The sequence below is a fragment of the Triturus cristatus genome, chromosome 2_2 (assembly GCF_964204655.1).
Source record: "Triturus cristatus chromosome 2_2, aTriCri1.1, whole genome shotgun sequence".
Lineage (NCBI taxonomy): Eukaryota > Metazoa > Chordata > Amphibia > Caudata > Salamandridae > Triturus > Triturus cristatus.
Window position 1 is genome coordinate 804,157,936 of NC_140582.1, and position 16,441 is coordinate 804,174,376.

The window sequence follows — 16,441 nt, forward strand, 5'->3', positions numbered from 1 at the left end:
TCTGAAGGCATCGTGAACAAAGGCATTCCATATCTGTGTATGCCCAAGAAGTTCCAGATAAGTTAGAACACACTTAAGTTGAAAAAAAGTTTTTTGATATTAGGAAAAATTGATCTTCCATTATAAGATTATTGTATGTCAGGACATCTAAGATTTGTTTGCAGTAGTAACTGGTTTGGAGAACAGCCCCATTGAGGACGGACAAAAATCAGCTTTACAAATTTAGGCGACCAGCTTAAGAAGGGCCTGTGTTTGTGCCCGGAAGTTGCTTTGAAGAAGCTGCTGGACATTAACGGAGGGAACACAGAACAGACAGTTTGCACTTCTGATGGGTCTATAGCCTCAGATTTGAGATTTTAGTAAATCAGTGGCTGAAAATTCATGAAAAAACGTTCTCAGTAGTCGTGTTGTTCTCTTGCCAACAGAATTGTGCTCAGATTAAAAAGTTGAGGAATTAAAAGTGAGCCCTGCAGACACCCCGTTGAACGTGTTTAGACTTGGACGCCAAAGAGGGGTAAAGAGGGAGTGCACTCTGCCACAGAAGAGGCACCCCAGGACTGCGACACATACTACATATACCCACCATGCACTGCAAACAGTTCTTGACACAGGCTGCGCCCAAGAGCAAGTAGCCAAGTAAACGACAACAATGAAACATAATGATAGTCTCTGGCACTAGATTCTCTGGCGCTGCATTGTCAGCTACTGAAGCTAGATACGGCATGGGAAACAATGCACTCGTGCTAGGGTCCTCTGCGAGCAGCTTATCCACACAAAGTCCATTCAGTGCCAGGAGAAGTCAGTGCAGAATCTTCATCGCCATCCCTCTGTCACATGTCCATGCACCCCCATGCTTCATGCAGAAACCCTAGCCTCCAAGAACTATCTATAATCGATGATCATACAGGACAGGTGCAGAGCCATCTCACGGAAATCCAAACCCTCAAGCCCTCCAGACCCATGCCGCATATCCCTCTGACAACCATGCAGTCACAGACATAAAATAATCCAGCACTGCTGAGGGGGGTCCTTCCAAGTTGAGCAATTCCAAGACATTATCAACACTTGCACCGAAAACCACCCAAGGCACCCACACGCGTCTGCTTTGGCGTTTTGAATACACTGAATCTAACAATATTTCTGTGGCTCTACCAGGGCCGGGTCTGGTAGACTAATGCATCCACTGCAAGGCCTGTGTTCGACCTCATGGTCACAGGTACAAATCCTGGCGGGTCCACTCAGCCTTTCATCCGTTTGTGGTCGATAAAATGAGTACCATTGAGTTGGGTAACAATATACATCTATTATTCAGCACCAAGATGCCCCGTTGCTGGGGTGAACGTGCGCTTTACAAATACAAATGTTATGTTATCACACCTCTAGCAACTCCGTTTTTTTTTACATTATACTTCAGACAAACATCTCCATTGTGTTCTATGTGCTTTGTACAGAGCTCTTAAGCCATCCTCATATATGGCATAGCTACTGCGATTGTCGGATTCAATAAAAATGCTAGCCTGGAACGAATTCAAAACCACTTTATTTCATTAAATTACTTCTTAGGGGTGGTAGTGTCTTCCCTGTTTGGGCCTTCTTGGGTCAGCCGCTTCAATCCTTTACCTCCATACAGTATTTCCTTGGTTCCCTGGCTAAACTAAGAGCCTCCAAGGGGTGAATTTAAAGGTGAGTGAATGATTAAGCGCTCACTATATATCATGTCTGTGTATACCTTTGCAGTGTCATCTCAAGGTGCTCAAATGGAGGAGACAATCACCCTTCAACCCCCCCAAACAGAACCTAGACAAACAATCCTAATAACATTCAACCATATCCCTGATCACACACTTTATGTAAAAGAAACACACAGTTGATTAGGTTATTTCAATACAAATGCAATAAATATTTGTAGTTGTCTTTATTTTCAATCTTCATTAAAACTTTAGCCAACACGTGTTTGCTCATGTCAGGATTAACCCACGACTTCTTCAGGGCTAAAAGATACAATAAATAACACCATTCTGGTTGCGGTGTACCTACATATTCCAGTCCACTGTACCTGTGACATAGTGCTGTTATTTATTAACATTATTGGTAGTGAACATGTGGAAACCCATGCTCAAAATCTCTATACAATTCAATCATCTTTAATTTGTCATTATTATATCCTTATGTTCCTGGTACATATGACAACATGTCACCTTTTCCTTATCAGTGGGATCGGACGTGCCAATAATTTATATTCCTAATATGGAAGTTGAAATCGTGAGTCTATTGAAAACCACCTCTATTCTAAAGTGTATACCATTAATTAGTCCACCTACCTTCCTTACTTCTTATTGACTAGTACAAATCAACCTGCAATATATATAATGCCAAGTTGTCACCATCTCTAATAAGGAATCAGTACCCCTGAGTCAATTTCTTTCTTCAATAAATCCGTAAATGCCTACCTTACTGTCGGTTCTACTTCCGTCCCATTGCATTTGTATTGAAATAACCTAATCAATTGTGTTTTTTGTTAACATAAAGTGTGTGCCCTGGCTAAACTATATTACCAGTGACTGTGCCTCTCTCGCACCTAGGTAAACTCAATATAGTACTCCTTGGTGGTTTATCAGTGCAACCAATTGGATTATTTCTCCATTCACCATGTCTCTCCTGGAAACATTCTGAATAATAGTCCTTTTTGCTTTAACAATGCCACAATTTCGGTTGTTTCTCTCTTGCTTCATTGTCTCCCCAATGTAGATTATTGGGTGATGCCACTAATTGAGTTGCTCTGTTGTTGCTTCTATGTCTCTGGATAGACTCTGTGTGAAATTGGGTTACTGGTTTGAGGGGGGGAACCCTACTCAAGCAGCAACCACAACTCTTGTCTAGGTGAGACACAAGCAAACCCCAAATTAGCCTGTGCTCAACTCTCTGGTAACTCAGCACAAAGCAGTCAGGCTTAACTTACAGACAATGTATAAAGTATTTATGCACCAACAAACAATGAGAACAAGCTCAAAATGTAGCTTTTATAGACCAAAGAGTCAACGTCATCAAAGAAGTCTCCCTTGCAGGGAACCCATCGGGTTTTGAAAAGAACCCTCAACCACCAACCTAGTTGGTGGCATGCTTCATCATTGGGTTTCCACCCAGGGGGTCGAGTGCCTCTAAGGTGTGCTCCAATGCCTGATTACAGCAGAGCTGGTTTTTGTTTTTGAGTGGGGAAGTGAATACCGTGAAAGTGAGAATTTTAAAACTACCTCCAGGGTACCAAAATCTTTATGTGCGGTCCTTGGTCAAGGGTTAAAAGAGAATCGCTGGACATGGGTGAGAAAATATGATCTCACACGTCTCAAAAAATCGTGAAAATGGTCAAAGTGATGTGGTCTACATGTTTCAGCCAATGTGCTTCCAATTGATTGGCTTTCTTCAGGACCAGTGGTTCAGGGTAAAATTGCCCTGAGTTTCTGTTAACTATGCACACACACTATAGTGCGCATAGGTGAATTATGTACGTAACTTTTGAAGTTCTCTTTCAGTTATAAACAAATTTTGAAATACGGATGTTTGCCATAATATGGATCCCGGCGGGAGGCGGTGCCTGTTGTCACACTTGTGTCAAGGCCAGCCGCCTGCCTTTTTACCTGCAGTTAGTCTCTTCCAGGACCCCGGTGAAAGTATTTATGCCTCAAGAATCAAAAGAGGGAGGGAGAAGTTAAAGTTCCGCTCAACTTCCCTTAAATGAATATGTAAAATCAAAAGGAGTGGAAGAGCTGTGCTGAGACGGAGGGCAAAATCAAAATTGTTGTGAGATCCTCAACAGTGCTGTTCCGCCAAAGGCATGTCTACCTTTCCTCCACTAGAAAGGATTGTCTCTTGAATTTGAGACCGTATGGAATCCACCATGTGAGGAAAATAAGTAAAAAAAAATACCTCTTACATTTAGAAAGGACACATTTTATTAAGAAGATCAAAGGTAGTGTATGATTAAAAGATGTGAGATGTGAAAAGAGAGGTATTAGGTGTCTCTTACTTCTATCTCTGGAAGAACCAGGTCAACATGTTTTAGCCAACTTTGCGCCCTATGAATCGATGGCTTTCGTCAGGACCGAAAGATTGTTTTTTTAGGATCCTAGTTGGTTAATCTGCATCTGATGGATTGGAAGTTGAGAGGCCTACTCTCCAGAAACCTACCTTTGATGTAGAAAGGAACTGGCTGCAGACATTCAAGCATCCAGAAAGCCATTAACATTAGTATCCTTTTCTAAACACTGGAAAGGCTGTGAAAAATGAAGGTCTGGGGAAAAACTTAATTGCCAGAGTTTGTGACCTTCTTCAAATTTTAGACTCCTTGTGGCATTGATTTCTAAAGGGTTTAGCTACATCTGCCATAGCACCCCAGTGTGTGCATTTATGCGATTCAATGAATAATATGGTGATATCTCATAAAAAGTTCCTCTGACATTCAAGTTCAATAAAATCTTCAAACTAAACAGACCAGTGGTTCCTAATCCAGCACCATCGTAGGATTTGGCTATAGATCTAGAAGGCTACAGAAACAACCCTTTGACCCCTTAGAAACAAGAGGAATGTTGTGGCTTTCTCCAAAAGTAGCCTTGTTACTGGCAATTACATCTGCCAGAAGGTTAAGGGATTTAGGAGATCTGGTCATCTCCTATCCCTATTTTAGGCTTTTGCCAGATAGGGTGGTGTTAAAAACAAGCCTAAAATGTAAAAACATTTTCATGTAGCCCAAGAGAATATTCATCTATTTTGAAAAAATATATATATTTTGAACTACCACTTCTATTTTGTGTCATATGGGGTAGCTAGCAAAAGTAAAAAGGTAATGCCCGCTTCTTCAAGTAGGTGGGTTCACCAGGCTATCCCGCAGGCTTACAGGACATGAATCAAGAACACAGAAAGTACAGGGACTTAAAGTGAGAGCAGCCTCCACTTCATGGGCAAAAGCATGTGCCTGAGATGTGCAGAGCAGCCACATGGACCACCGTGAATACTTGTGTGTCATATTACAAGTTACATATGACCCAATCAACTTTGGTTAATTGTGCCACTGGAGTGTTCAATGTTGCAAATAAATAATTACACCTAAATGAATGTTTCTTGTAATAAACTCATGGAGAAATTAATTTTGTATTGTTGATTGTGAATGTCCTCATTGTGCCAGGACTGGTATGAGAAGCATAGAAGAAGGGGGCATGCTCTAAAATTCTATCCATGCTACCAATTACAAAACAAAAACTGGAAAGGTAATATATTTTTGTTATGTGTGGCTTTTGCACAGAGCCATTACTGCTAGTAACCAAATTGTAAATCCAGTAATTCACTGCTATGACATAGCCATAGTTGGTAACAGAACTTGTTACCCACCGTTAATACATCATAAGATAATTCTAGGCTGCTCTGGCTGGGCTCTCTGAGAGCCTGTTAGTGCAACGCTGTAGAACAGGCTTATTGACAGAAGGGAAGGAACTGAGAGTGGTGGGGGTGGGTGACAAGAAACCACATATTTTATTTTTACATTTAGGACAGGGAGGAGGGATGTTATGCATGACCCCTATTACTCCTGAACTGCTGTGAATCAGTTGAAAGCAAGGGCAAATGATTTTTAAGGTCATGCATAACATAAAGTTATACATGGATAAAGGGTAATTTTAGGGGATGTCTTTCATGTCAGGGTTCTGAGTAACATCAAAGAAACCTCAAGCTTTGCTCTCGTTGGCTGTTTAATGTCACTCAGAATCCCTCAGTAAAAACTATCCCTGCTATTCATTGTTACCCATCTATAATTCTACATATTGCACCTTTGATAATGTAATTTTCCTAGATCTAATCTAAACCTTCAAACCACCAAGGCCTTGGCTGCTCGACGTGTTACCACAGTGTCAGCTTTCCATTTCAGATTAAGGGCCCGATACCGATGTAGTTAGGAAGGCCTCCTAATGGCATTTGCTCCATCCGAATCGGATCGGGAACGTGTCTTTCCGACCGACTGAGTACAATGCGAGTTAGGCGTTAGGAATATCCCAATCCAAACCAGATGGCATTTGGAATGACTGAGCCATACGGATAAAAATTGTACATCTCTACGGGCCGCATTTCTGAATGACCGAGTACGATGCTGGATTCGGATAGCCTTTCCGAATCGTGGCATCCAACTCAAATCAGCAGTCGGAATCAGACTTTGGGGGCCTGTAGTAAGCACCCCTGCACTCAGAGCCTTCCCAATCGGACATGTGGGGTACCCATGGGTCCCCCCTTACTAGCCATGCACAGTGTGGCAGGCACCAGGGGGTGCCCGCCACAGAGTGCCCGATTTTCCACAGCCACCCCTTTCTTCAATAGGAGCCTATGCATTCGGTCAGAACATAGGCTCCCATTGAAGTCAATGGGAGGCCGACCGAATTGTATCTGGATGCATCGTACTCAGTCGGTTGGACTCTCTCGATCCGAGACGGTCGGAAACCATTCCCAAAGCCATTCGGTCTGGAAGATTTCCAAAACGCATCGGAATCGGGCCCTAAGTATCCAGGGACTTGGTATGTGGAGGACCCCTGCAATGTCACCTCTGATATTGCTGGTTCTTCTCTGTGTCTACAAGAATCAGCGAAATAGCTTGGCATAGTATGAGCTTTGGTACAAATATATTATTTTGAAAGTGATAGAGAGAGAAAACTTGCAGGTGGTGACAAAGGCCCTTTTTAATTAATTCCACAGATAGCTAGAACATGTATAGCCAATTAATTTACTGAAGCGCTGCTGCTCTAGGAGTGAACATATGTCTTTCTTGCTAGTTTTTTCCATGGATCATTTTCTCCATAAATAAAGCTTAATAAACTTAGGGGCATGTTTAGTAAAGACTCACAAGCGCAGCAAGCCACCATGCTGTGCTGTGTGATTGGGAAAGGGCAGGAATGTACCGTACTTAACAGTGGAAACGTCTGCCTTTATATGTTGGATTTGGTAAATATAGCGGTTACTTATGTGTGTCCTGTTTCTTATTGCAAAATGCTAAATAAAATTGTTTATATATAATATATTTTTTTTAAACGTTATATGTTTTAATAATAAACCTTGAATATTGGATTGGAGAGTGCATAGTCCCTTGCTTTGAAAATTGAATTATGGCTTGGATTCGGCCCCTACGCTTGCACCCGCTGTATTGCGTGCCGAAAAACCGGGATTACATTGTTGATTTTTTTTATATATATATATATATATATATATATTCACTGAAAAAACCATAGGTTTCACACACGTTATAGTTAGGAATTAGCATTTAAAAAACCTTGCAAATTCACTGAAAAAACCATAGGTTTCACACATGTTATAGTTAGCGGAAATTTTACTGATAAAAAACCAGTGAAATTCCCCCGTTATAGTTAGCGCAGGCAACTATAACTCACGCGACCGCAATCCTCTGCTGATGCTAATACTGTATTTAGACACTTATTTGCCCATGTCTTCTTCCATACATTTTTAGCTATACATATATTACAAATATTTTTTTTTCATAAAGACACATATGTCATCAGCAGAAGATTGCAGTCGCGTGAGTTATAGTTGCCTGCGCTAACTATAACGGGGGAATTTCACTGGTTTTTTATCAGTAAAATTTCCGCTAACTATAACATGTGTGAAACCTATGGTTTTTTCAGTGAATTTGCAAGGTTTTTTAAATGCTAATTCCTAACTATAACGTGTGTGAAACCTATGGTTTTTTCAGTGAATTAGTACGGTTTTTTAAATGCTAAGTTTTTTTCCCTTATAATAAGCCCTGTACATTTGGTGGCCTTCGGCCACCAAAAGCACAGGGGGTGGGGTAAGTGTGGATAGTGTTTTTTGCCCTTAACATAAGCCCTGTGCTTTTGGTGGCCTTCGGCCACCAAAAGCACAGGGGGTGGGATAAGTGTGGATAGTGTTTTTTTTATTTTTATTTTTTTACCGTACGCTCACGGTAAGCGTACGGTAAGCGTACCCCGCGAAATTGCCGAAAAGAAAATAAAACCGTTTTTGCACTTGGGGGATGTTTGGGGACTCCCTCAACATGACTATGTGGGAGGGAGTTGTCAAAACAGCCCCTTTACATGTTTTTGGGCTTGATATTTTAAAAATCACTCTCAGTGCGAGAGACAAAATGGCGGCCGCCGCTTCCTGGTTTCGGCCGATTCGAATGTTTACTAAGATCTAAGAGCCAATCAGAATCGCGCTCGCGCACGCTACCGTACGCTTACCGTAAGCGTACGGTAAGCGTACCGTAAGCTGGCTCAGATATATATATTGATTTAAAGGCTATTTTCTCAGAATCTACTGAACAGATTTACACCAAACCTACAAAAGGCACTTCCTTGACCTAGGGACTACCTCTCTGCCAAATTTTGAGTAATTCTGTTCAGCCGTTCGGGCTGTAGCTCGTTCTAAAGGTCCTATGGAAAAATGCATGGGAAAAACGCGTTTTGGGACCCCCCTTTTATCTCAGCCCCCGCTTGACGGATCCCCCCGAGACTTTCAGGGTAGGAGCGGAGCGTAGCGCCCCACCTATTTTGAAAAATTTGCGAGGATTCGTCGACCGGCGCCAAAGTTATTCAAAATAGAATGTTGAGGTTTTCCTATGGAAACGTGGTCCTAACTATAACTACCTACTGGCTATCGCCAGTAGGTAATATATATATATATATTACCTACTGGCGGTCGCCAGTAGGTAGTTATAGTTAGGACCACGTTTCCATAGGAAAACCTCAACATTCTATTTTGAATAACTTTGGCGCCGGTCGACGAATCCTCGCGAATTTCTCAAAATAGGTGGGGCGCTACGCTCCGCTCCTACCCTGAAAGTCTCGGGGGGATCCGTCAAGCGGGGGCTGAGATAAAAGGGGGGTCCCAAAACGCGTTTTTCCCATGCATTTTTCCATAGGACCTTTAGAACGAGCTACAGCCCGAACGGCTGAACAGAATTACTCAAAATTTGGCAGAGAGGTAGTCCCTAGGTCAAGGAAGTGCCTTTTGTAGGTTTGGTGTAAATCTGTTCAGTAGATTCTGAGAAAATAGCCTTTAAATCAATATATATATCTGAGCCCGCTTACGGTACGCTTACCGTACGCTTACGGTAAGCGTACGGTGGCGTGCGCGAGCGCGATTCTGATTGGCTCTTAGATCTTAGTAAACATTCGAATCGGCCGAAACCAGGAAGCGGCGGCCGCCATTTTGTGTATTTCACTCTGAAAAAAAAGAGTGAAAACAAGGAAAGGGGGCAATGAGGAGAGTTACAGACCCCCTAACAATTGTAAGGGGGTCAAAGAAGGTCAGAAAAGTACAAAAAAAACATTTATTGATTTTAAAAAAAATCACGGGGTACGCGTACGGTAAGCTTACGGTAAGCGTACGGTAAAAAAAATAAAAATAAATAAATGAAAAGCAGATTTAAGAGTTTAGAAATTAGGGAGCTCTAAAAAGAGCTGTTGTGTTTATGAAGTCATTTTTTTAGTGGTACCTACAAGTAAGTACCGATGCAGAGTCTAAGGTTCAAGAGGAAGACTCTGTTCCCTTCATCATTGAAGTGCACACCATCTCCTCTATAAATGTCTTGCATGTCATAACGCAAGTTGTTGTGGTAAATGGCACCCATACCATAGTCACGGAGGAAAGCAGAAACAGATTTGTTGACGTGCTTTCTTGCTTTGTCAATCTGTGGACAGAAATGATTGGACCAGTTCCATTTTTGCCTTTGGCATATGTTGGAAAACACAAAGGCAGTTTTAGGGAAAAGTGTAAACAGTTGTGCAAAGGTGTCCTTCATAAGCATTTCCAGACCTACCCCAGTCAAAGTGCCTAGGTCATTGCCACCACAGTGCACTATTATGAGGTCAGGGTGTTGGATTTGAATGAAGGATTTCACCAATGGCATCAATTGGTGCCACTTTAACCCTCTCTGACCAATCCATTTAATGTCTACATTTGGCAAAGCAAGGTCTCTCACCATATCTGTTTTCTCTGCAAACTTTTCACTCCAGAAGACATAGCTGTGCCCTACAATCCACACTGTGAACATCTTCAAAGGAGAACTGGATGCACTCAGGAGGTGTCTTTCAGTAGAATGGCAATATGAAAAGAAAGACAGTTTGGAAATGGAGGCATACATATTTTTTTAAAACAAAAAGAACTGATTGGCTGTTTCATACCATTCCAGAATAAAAACTAGGCTGTATGTGAAAATTAATAGAAGCATGTTTTGTATTGGTACAAAAAAATGTGTAACCAAAGAACAGTACTATGGATTTGCTGTTAGGTTTGAAAAGTCAAGCACTCTTGCTCTGTGGAATTGAAACATTGTGTGTCGAACTTCTGACCTAACTGAACACAGCAGTGTTCCATGAGCTGTTGCTATGGTAGCAGGCAGAAGTCAAGTTGGGGGAAGGGTACTAGGCAGAAGTCAAGTTGGGGGAAGGGTACTTTTGGAAAAGGGTTCGTTTTCAACCAATAGAAATGTGTGAATACATGTGAAAAAAAGGGGGAAGCACTGAGATTTGAAACTTACATGTATATGTGTGGAAAAATAGAGGGAAAGTTTGCCATTATCTGGTTCTGCTGAGAGGAGAGAGGTGAACACAACAGAGATCCTGGCTCTGATAATCTGCTGTTTGAGTGTCACATTTCTTTCACAACTAACTAATTTTAAAGGTGAGTTTACAGTTTGAGAGGGGATGTATGTGGTAACTTAAGAAATGAATAATAGAAATGGGAATTGTTTTTGTTGTAGTTACACATGGTGGTTTCATAATGTGTCAGTGTGTAAAAGTGATTTACACTTGCCCCGAAAAAAAAAAAGAGCAGTAAGTGTGCTTTCAAATTGGCAAAGAAATTTCGTTTTGGGACTAATGTGAAAACATGACTCTGTGTGCATAGAAGAATTATAGGCAGAGATTTATTGCGTCTTGCTCTGGTGATTTTACAGTTGGATTAGATGGAAAGGGGGAGCGAATTATTGGGGGAAGAAGCAGAGGCTTAGCACACACCCATGTCCTTGCCGTGTATAGTCATGCACAGTATTTACAAGCCAGTGGGGTTTTCAGGTTTAAGTCTGTAATGCAAATACATTCAGCATCACTAAGGCTGGTTGCCCTTGCTGGAGTGTAGGCAGTCACAGAGAATGCACATGGTGGTGGTCTGAAAAAAAAACAGCTTGGACACGTGCAATTAAATAAATCAAAAATAGTGGTTTCATAATGTGTCAGTCTGTAAAAGTGATTTCAAATTGTAAAAAGAGATTTTCACTTGGCCCGAAAAAAAAAGAGCAGTAAGTGTGCATTCAAATTGGCAAAGAAATTTCGTTTTGGCACTAATGTGAAAACATGACTCTGTGTGCATAGATGAATTATAGGCAGAGATTTATTGCGTCTTGCTCTGGTGATTTCACAGTTGCATTAGATGGAAAGGGGGAGCGAATTATTGGGGGAAGAAGCAGAGGCTTAGCACACACCCATGTCCTTGCCGTGTATAGTCATGCACAGTATTTACAAGCCAGTGGGGTTTTCAGGTTTAAGTCTGTAATGCAAATACATTCAGCATCACTAAGGCTGGTTGCCCTTGCTGGAGTGTAGGCAGTCACAGAGAATGCACATGGTGGTGGTCTGAAAAAAAAACAGCTTGGACACGTGCAATTAAATAAATCAAAAATAGTGGTTTCATAATGTGTCAGTCTGTAAAAGTGATTTCAAATTGTAAAAAGAGATTTTCACTTGGCCCGAAAAAAAAAGAGCAGTAAGTGTGCTTTGAAATTGGCAAAGAAATTTCGTTTTGGCCTAAAGGAAAGATAACCAATTGTAATGTGGACTTTTTTAATTTTTAATGCAATTTTGAAAAACCAATAATTTATAGATAATCGGTAACTTCTGCACATTTTAAATTTTGGAATGCTATTGGACTGCCATTGGAAATTTTTTCAAAAATGATTTAAAAAATTACTATTTGGCCATGTGGAAAAGTAAGCAATTCTATTGTGGACTAAATAAATTATTCAAAAAATTTTCGTGAACCAAAATGTTACAGAGAATCGGTGAGATCTTGACAGATTAAACTTTAGAATTTTAATGGATTTCCCTTGGAAATTTATTCCAAAAAAAAAAAAAAAAATACTATTTGGCCTAAAGGAAATGAAATCAGATGTATTTTGGAGTTATTTGAGATATAATATTGTGATTATACTTCTGAAACAAACATATCAGACGGTATTTTAAAGAAATAAGTATTGTTTTTAGATGATATTTTTTTAGAATAATATGCATTTCTGTAATGATAAGTTTAAGTGAGAAGAGATTCTGGGCTTTTTTAATACAATCTTTGAGATTGTTATTTTTTTTTGCCCGCTGTAAAATGATGAATGCAATTGCTTTCACAATTTATAGTGAAATGCAATATATTCTGAAAACAGCAAAAATAAGGCAAAAATATTTTTTTGAAAAAAATGTAAATATGTATACTGTATTATAAATTGTTAAAAAAATATTAATACTTTTTTCTTTTTTTTCAGATCGATATAGAAAATTTTCGAAAACTACAACCATTTTTAAAACTATTTTTTAAAAAAACAAATGAATAAATATTTTTTGGAGTGAGTATGGTAAGTCAATAATAATAATTGTAGTCTCTCAAGGACCTTGTAATGTGATAATTGATTTTTAGTGTTTTTTTTAAAAAATAAAAAAAAGGTAAGCGCACCGTACGCGTACGGTAAAAAAAAAAAAAAAAAAGGTTTTAAAAAACATATGTAAAAAAAAGATGAAAGATAAGGTTGGCTCTTAAAAGAACCGTTGTGTTCATGCAGGGACAGAGGAAAGGAAGCATGGGAAAATCATTCAAAGCTACAAATGTGCTGATCTATTTTGTTGTTCACTAGGGAAACACTGGTCTCCCTATGACAAATTAGACCTTTACAAAATGTGCAATGAATATCAACCTTCCGAAATCGAAGGTTCATTTCCAGAGGGCCAGCAAAAGGAGATTCTCCCCCCACAGATGAAGGGCTCACCTGACCTGCAGAAGAAGGAGTCAGCCCTGCAGATGATGGTCCAGGCTGAGCTGCTGTGGATGTACTGGCTCGTCTATCTGAAGAGTTACCTCCAAAAAGATGACCATGTGTCCTTCCGTGTACATCCTGGAGGTGCCTCTTCATGGTGTGATTCCCAAAGGAATACTTCCTGTTAGGATTACCTCTAGAAAGTACACGCTTACACAGACAGCAAGTAACTAAGGGTGCATTCACCTTTTGCTGGCCTTCTGGAAAAGTAAAATAATCCCAAACATAAGAAGGCTTTTGTTTCCTCGATCTCTGCCTCAAGACAGTGCTGCTGGTGCTAGGCTCACTCTCAGAAGAGCTCTGCTGTTCTGCCATCGTATCCCAAAGACAAACCAGCTCCTTCTCCCAAGGGATCACAAGCAGAAATGAGGGGAATGGGTGTGGTGTAGGAGAGTTCTAGAACTGAAAGTAGTTTCAACCAATCAAAAGTTGTGTTTCATGATCACATGACCTACCGTACGCTTACGGTACGCTTACGGTACGCTTACGGCAAAAAGTACGCGTGCGCGTAAAAAAGACACGCGCTTCCGCGCATGCGCATAACAGTCACTCCCCGGCACTTCCGCGTAACGTGCGCGTGTGGCGTAAGCGCGCACGCGTCCCACGCGCAGTACGCGCGGCTACGCAAATTACGTAACTATACGCAAGCAGCGTAGATAGATTACAGACGTTGCGTAAACCGTACGCTTACCGTGAGCTTACGGTACGCGTACTAAAAAAAAAATAAAAAAAAAAAATAAAAATCTGGTAATAAATTTTACATGTTTATTTTAAAAAATATATTAAAAAAAAATATTTAAGGATTTTAAAAATTTAAGCATAGTCTTTATATAATGAAAGAAAATTAAATTAAAAATATGTTTGAAAAAAATGAAGAATAAAAAAAAAAATTAGCATTTAAAGAACCTTGCAAATTCACTGAAAAAACCATGGGTTACACACACGTTATAGTAAGGAATTAGCATTTAAAAAACCTTGCAAATTCACTGAAAAAACCATGGGTTTCACACACGTTATAGTTAGGAATTAGCATTTAAAAAACCTTAGAAATTCACTGAAAAAACCATAGGTTTCACACACGTTATAGTTAGGAATTAGCATTTAAAAAACCTTAGAAATTCAGTGAAAAAACCATAGGTTTCACACATGTTATAGTTAGCTGGACATTTTACTCGTAAAAAACCAATGAAATTGCCCCGTTATAGTTAGTTCAGCTAACTATAACTCACGCGCCCGCAATGCACTGCTGATGACGTCACATATTACATCACTCATGACATGGTCAGTGACATCACTCATGACATCACTGATGACATCTCAAATGACATCACTGATGACCTCACTGATGACATCATCCTTGTGATAGAGTGGCAGACCTCCTCTCACCTTAATATAAGCTTTGATACACACATTCAAAAATAGAGACTAAAATTTTCAAAACAATGGACATACCAATACCAGTTACAACAACCTCTTCAGTAATTCTAAGATCCACATACACATCCACTCATTCACCAACAGTCCTATACAGTCACTCATACATGTACTCACTCATCATATGTACTCATACACCTATACATCCTGTTACATAATGCCACTCATCCATAGAGTTACTCACACACATAGTCACTCATGCTAATAAAGAATCAAACATACATTCACCTGCATATACAGTTATACACACACCACCACACTTACTTCTACGGAAACTTACACATACTTAGTCTTTTAAACAATCACTTATAGAAACACATACTTATTCATACAGGAACTCTTTCAATCTGTCCCTCTCACATATACTCACATATATACACCAATAGTCACATATACTAGTTTAAAACATATGTAGTTACTCCTGAAGACACTATTGGGACAGTCATTCACTCACTAACACACCCATACACACACTCATCCACCCATACAGTCCTGCACACATGCTGTCTTCAACACATACAAACAGTGAGTCACTCATTCATGCACCTATGCACTACGTAATACCCCCCACCGAACCATACAGACACTCAGACTGATACTCAAAAAAACAACTACTAACCTATATAGACACCCATGTAGCTACTCACCAACCCATGCAGCCACTTATACACAAAGTGAGAGATACACTTAATCAGTCAGTTACACAATCAATTTTTTAAAAACAAATCATCCATTTAGACACTTATATACCCATTTATTCTTCCATCGACCTTGAGATATACATATATAAAACATATTTAATTTTCAGAAAAACACACATTCACTGGATGATGTCATCAGTGAGGTCATCAGTGATGTCATTTGAGATGTCATCAGTGATGTCATGAGTGATGTCACTGACCATGTCATGAGTGATGTAATATGTGACGTCATCAGCAGTGCATTGCGGGCGCGTGAGTTATAGTTAGCTGAACTAACTATAACGGGGCAATTTCATTGGTTTTTTACGAGTAAAATGTCCAGCTAACTATAACATGTGTGAAACCTATGGTTTTTTCACTGAATTTCTAAGGTTTTTTAAATGCTAATTCCTAACTATAACGTGTGTGAAACCTATGGTTTTTTCAGTGAATATATATATATATATAATGATTACTGTTTTCAGGATGCAGTTACTGCATTCCTCCTGCTGGGTCTGTATATTCTTCTGTCTCCTGAATGTTGTTTTCTTATTTGCACTTCACTGTCCACTAATGGCGGTCTCTTCCTGATGCTCTCTTGATGAACCAGCAGAGTGAGTAGCTGTGATAGCAGCTTGCTCCGATGCACACAGAATTTGGAGTCTGAGCCTTGGGAAACCCTGAGACCATTTTTGTACAGCCTCGTGGATATTCAAAAGGGCCTGCGTCACTCACACCGCATTTTCATTCCCTGAAGTACCTGGTGCAAGCATTTACCTCTTCAGGAGGGAGACGCTCCCTCTGGAGTTTGTCTTCATGCTCCAAAAAAAACATCTGTGGTCGAGTAACAAAGAACCACATAGCATAGCTCAGTGGTTTCCAGGAGGCGATCCTAAAAGCTGGACCTCTTTGATTTAAAAAGGGTCTTAAAGCCCTACCCCTTCAACATTAACATCAAGGGTGACTTCTCACATGGTGTGTTAAGTCATATGCCCACGAAGGGCCAGGGTTCGTGATAAGTAACTATATACATTTCTAGTTTGTATATGCTTTTTGGTCCACTGTTACATAAAAAATGAAAATGTATAACCGTCGTTGATAGTTTTATGCAAACCTGTTTTGTCCACGGAATAATGTACTCTCTATTGTGCTTTAACTGTCTTTCCTCTAGTAAAGACCCCTCGACTCTGGTTGGCGCTATATAAAAGTGCAAATAATTACCATACAAAAGTGCAGACATGAT